The sequence below is a fragment of the Palaemon carinicauda genome, chromosome 34 (genome assembly GCF_036898095.1).
Source record: "Palaemon carinicauda isolate YSFRI2023 chromosome 34, ASM3689809v2, whole genome shotgun sequence".
In the NCBI taxonomy this organism is placed as follows: Eukaryota; Metazoa; Arthropoda; class Malacostraca; order Decapoda; family Palaemonidae; genus Palaemon; species Palaemon carinicauda.
Window position 1 is genome coordinate 6159607 of NC_090758.1, and position 6088 is coordinate 6165694.

A 6088-nucleotide genomic window follows, 5' to 3' on the forward strand; every position below is an offset into this window, starting at 1 on the left:
TGGTGTAATACATGTAAGATATGATATTCCATTAATAATCCTCAACAATTGATTAGAAAATGTGATGCCTGTCATGTTCCAACACACCCCACATGTGCTGAAATACAGCAAAAAATAAAAAATAAAGACACAAAGGTATTCTGCTCAACATGCTTAGTCTGGATAGAAAATATAATTAAGTCGAGACTAAATCTGCAAATAGTAGAATATAAAGATGAGGAAGAAGAAAACACAGAAGAAGAAGAAGAAGAAGAAGAAAAAGAAGAAGAAGAGAACAATGAACAGGATATGTGTAAGGATGCAGAAGAAATCATTGATATAACCTATGATGCCATCCAACAACATACTTATGAAGAAATAAATTACCAGATGGAAACAAATAATAGACGCAAGAGACTCTACCCGGACCTACATAATATTAGGAAAGAGCAAGAACAAGGAAAAATAGAAAAGAAGGATATAGTCTGCAATACGCTGAAAAGAGGGAATTGCAGATTTCGCGAGAGATACTACTACAAGCATCAAAAGATATGCCATAATTATGAAATATATGGTAAATGTGCGTATCTAGACGGATATGGAGACGAATGCAGAAATCTCCATCCAAAAATATGCAAAAACCTAAAAGAAAGAAAAGGATGCAGTCTCAACAAAAAATGTCGATATATGCATCCTGCATCCATGAATGAAAGTAAGAAAACTCAGCAAACTGAAAAGGCAAATGAAAGCAAAAAAGAAACAAAAAAAGAAACAAAAAAGCAGGCAGTGTATATACCGCGCTATGAACCAAGAGCCCCAAGATATGAGGCCTTTCAACCCAAACCTGCACATATAGAGCCCAACTACAAAGAATGCATCTATAATGCCAGGGGTTGGTGGAGATATGGGGACAATTGCAGGTATACACACAAAAATAAATATGAAGGCGAAAGAGCAAATATAATAAAAAAGTAGGATTTTTTAACGGCAGAATTCCGGGAAATGAAGAAAAGAACATCATATCAGAACAGGAAGGAAGCATGGGAGAATCAATATTAAATAATGGGGATGAAACACAAACCATAATAGTGATGAATGCACAGGGTTTAGTCACGAGTAACTCTAAAAGGAAAATAGAGTTATTAGAAGAACTAACCCAAATTGAAAAAATAGATATATTAAATATAAGTGAAACATGGTATTCCCAAGAGACTGGGAATAGACAGACAGAAAAAAATAGGAATCAAGGGGGAACCACAATATATGGAAGAGACATAAATCAAGGAATAGTCTGTGAAAAATACAGCAACACAGAATGTGAATTTATTGCGGTGGAATTTGAATTTGAAAAACTAGTGAATATTGTAGTTTACAGAATCCCAAACACTAAGGAGTTTGACATAATAATAGAAAAAATAGATGATATATGTAGAAACCATAAAGACTGGAATATACTCCTATCCGGAGATTTAAACTTTCCTTTCGTGGATTGGAAAGAACGGATAGAAGAAAGTGATTGTATGTATACATATATAAAATATAGTAATAGTAGCGCAGAAGATAAGAAGCAATTTGAAAAGCTTCAAGATATGCTATTAGAACATAATATGCAACAAATAAACCACATTCCAACAAAAAAGGAAAATGTCCTAGATCTAGAATTTGTGAATGAGGTGAATTATGTTAAAGAAATAATAGTGTATAACACTGGAATTTCAGACCACAATGTCATAGAATTGATAGTCCTTTCCAAAGCAAGTGATCACAGATAAAATCAAAGCACAAAACTTTGGGATGGATATGGAAAATATAATTTTTGCAATAAGAATATAAAATGTTCAGAAATAAATGAAGAACTGAATAAAGAATGGAAAAATGTATATGTAAGTGATAATATACAGGTAAATACGGACATACTGTACAAAATACTGGAGAAAATTGTTGAAAAATATGTACCGAAATAAAACAATAAACCAAAGACGTGCATACCAAGAGACAGAAGGATCTTATTTCAAAAAATTAGAAAGTGGAAGAAAATTCTGGCAAAAGAAAAAAATGAGTGGAAAATGAGGGAAATAAAATGTAAGATAGAAAATGCAGAACAAAAGATTATACAGTCGAAAGAAAATGAAAAAAGGGACTTAGAAGAAAGGACACTTCAAAATATAAAAAGAAACCCCAAAGTACTTTACTCCTATGCAAAAAAGATGAATAAAGGGAGATTAGAAATAGGCCCTCTAAGAATTGAAGGACGGCTAACGAATGAAAAAAAGGAAATGTGCAACATATTAGCAGAAAAATATAAGAGTGAGTTCACACCAAGAATTGCGAATGAGAATAATGAAACAGAAATGAGAGAAGAAAATGTTGAAAATCCAACGGATATAGATATTAATGAAGCAGATATTGTCACGGCTATAAACGAAATTAAAAATGGATCGGCAGCCGGACCAGATGGAGTTCCAGCGATTTTGTTAAAAAAACTGCAAACACTATCGCGAAGCCGCTTGCAAGGCTGTTAAGACAAAGTGTAGATATGAGCGAGATATATGTTAAACATAAATTAGCTTATATAACCCCTATCTTCAAAACTGGATCAACTAGAGACAAGCAATTATAGACCTGTTAGTTTAACATCACAAATTATGAAAGTGTATGAAAGGGTAATAAAAAAGAAAATAATGATCCATTTGGTTAAAAATAATTTGTTTAATATGGGTCAACACGGTTTCGTGCCTGGGAAAAGTACACAGACCCAACTGATAGCACACTATGAAAACATATACAAAAATATGATAAATGAAAAAGACACAGATGATGATCTATCTAGATTTTGCAAAAGCCTTTGACAAGGTAGACTATAACATATTGGAGAAAAAAATGAGAAAGCATAATATTGTGGGAAAGATAGGAAAATGGGTAAAATAATTACTGCAAAACAGAAAACAGATAGTGGTTGCAAATGACGAAAAATCAGATGAAGCCCAGGTAATATCTGGTGTGCCACAAGGTACGGTATTAGCTGCACTGCTGTTTGTTATTATGATCTCAGACATAGACTGTGATGTTGAAAACTCCGTAGTGAGAAGTTTTGCCGATGACACAAGAATAAGTAGAGAAATTACTTGTGATGAAGATAGGAACTCACTACAAAGAGATCTAAACAGCATATATGAATGGGCGAAGATAAATAGGATGGTATCTAACTCCGATAAATTCGAATCAATAAATTATGGAAACAGAGAAGGATTGGTATATGCATACAAGGGACCTATTAATGAGACAATCACAAACAAGGAAGCAATTAAAGACCTTGGTGTAATGTTAAATAGGAATATGTTATGCAACGACCAAATAGCAACACTGTTGGCTAAATGTAAAGCAAAATTTGGAATGTTATTCAGACCCTTTAAAACAAGGAAAGCTGAACACATGATTATGCTTTCCAAAACTTATGTACGTATTACACTCGAGTACTGCAATGTGATATTGTACCCACACTACCAAAAGGATATTGCGCAAATAGAGAGTGTACAAAGGTCCTATACTGCTAGAATAAAAGAAGTTAAGGACCTTGACTACTGGGAAAGACTGAAATTTTTAAAACCATACAGTCTAGAAAGGAGAAGAGAATGCTACATGATAATACAAGCATGGAAGAAAATAGAAGGAATTACTGAAAACATCATGGAACTAAAAATATCAGAAAGAGCAAGCCGAGGTAGATTAATAGTGCCAAAAAATATACCAGGTAAACTAAGAAAGGCGCACAGGACATTAATCCAATACGCACCAGCATCGTTAATGCAGCGACTATTTAATGTGCTGCCAGCTCATCTAAGAAACATATCAGGAGTGAGCGTAGATGTGTTTAAGAATAAGCTCGATAAATACATAAGATGCATCCCAGACCATCCAAGACTGGAAGATGCAAAATACACCAGAAGATGCATTAGCAACTCTTTGGTGGATATACGAGGTGCCTCACACTGAGGGACCTGGGGGAACCCTAACAAAAAATAAGGTAATAAAGTAAGGCTCTCTCTCTCTGCATTGACTGATTATTACGTGTTTGAATTAGAAAGGATGGTCATAGTTAAGCAAAATAGATTTACTGCTGCTGTTTTTGGTTATATATTTAGTGTAATTTCTTGTAAAAGTTTTTACATATTATTATTATTATTATTATTATTATTATTATTATTAGTAGTAGTAGTAGTAGTAGTAGTAGTAGTAGTAGTAGAAGTAGTAGTATTGTTATTATCATTATTATTATTATTGTTGTTGTTATTATTTTTATTATCAATATAAAGAGAACGTTTTTCCATTAAATTTAAGTAATAATAAATTTTGTGAGAATAAAAAACTCAATTAATCTATTATGACAACATATAATAAATCACTTTTACTATATAACTATTTACCAAAGGATGGAAAATGTGCCAAGTAAATTCTAACAAAACTGATCACGTAGGCATCTTTATTTTAAGTTTTTGATACTCGAATATATAAACCAGTTTTAGGTCCAGGTGACTCCAACAAGGCCCTCAGGTATGTTAGTTGATTAAGTAGGATTAATAACATTATATCGACTGTTTTGGACTATTCACTTTTGAGAAGAATAGGGATTGATAGAGGCTGATCTCTCTCTCTCTCTCTCTCTCTCTCTCTCTCTCTCTCTCTCTTTGTTAATAATTTCTTCCGAACAGTCTTCATCCATTGATTGATCGATCAATCGTACGAGAGAGAGAGAGAGAGAGAGAGAGAGAGAGAGAGAATTATGACATGCTATGCCTACCCATTGTCCAATAATCTTGGACCATCACAGATTTACTGTCAAAGTAATCTATGTAATAAGCGAAAACGGTCTTTATGTCATTATGACATAAGGTAGTGTTTCCTGATTATTCCAGCTTTATTTTTGTTTTATATAAAGTAAAACGTTACATATACATGATTTTTATAGCTATTTTTTCTACCTGCAGATTTAATTGTTCAGTAATCTATAACTGCTAGTATTATATATATATATATATATATATATATATATTTCTACCTCATACTTGGTATCGAACGCTGGCCCCTTCTAATGAGAGGCCAGGTCGAAACCAACCATGCCACGAGAGGCTATTTAAGAAATCGGAACCTAACGCTGGTAAGAGACTGATTTCTCGCCAGGTAAATCCTGAACAGCTGATTAGCCTTTAGGTTCCGATTTCTTTTATGGCCTCTCGTGGCAGGGTTGGTTTCGACCTGGCCTTTCATTAGAAGGGGCCAGCGTTCGATACCAAGTATGGGGTAGAAATTTATTTCTATTTGAACACGATATTGTATTGAAATTCATCCATACATATATATATATAAATATATATATATATATATATATATATATATAAACATCTTTTCAAAACTTTAATTATTACTTATTATAAATATCAATCTCTCTCTCTCTCTCTCTCTCTCTCTCTCTCTCTCTCTCTCTCTCTAATAATGCTCAACAAAGCCCTTACTAGAGGGGATTGTATGGACCCAGGAAATGGTGTCTATGATAATTCTAGTAATTACTTACTTAAGGCTCTAATTGGACTCTGATATATGTTATTATTCAGTCTTTAGTTGGGATATTATTATTATTATCATTATTATTATTATCATTATTATAAACCCATTGCTTTAACATGGAAGAATATCCAAGTGAGGAAGAGAAATAAGGAAATAGACAAAACTGTAATGAAAAAAAATAACAAAATATAAGATATATTAAGAGCAGTAACAAAATTATACATGAACTATAAAGAGAGACTAATATAAGCATGTTCATTATATGAAAATTCCCCGATGCTACTGCAACATTAAGAGGTTTATTTCAAGTACAAGTATTGGATTTCCAACTGATATGTAAAAAGAAGAAAATATATTAGTTTTTTATCCTAGAATTGTCTAATAAATATTCTTCGAAATCCTCCAAAGCAATTTTATTTCACTTAAAAATAAGAAAGAAAATCCCAGAATAGAAAAAATAAAGATTAGACGGATTCAAAAATTCTCCTAAAGCCATTACTTCTAAATTACCAAGCTGTGACCCGAACATGCTTTTAGTCACCTCATT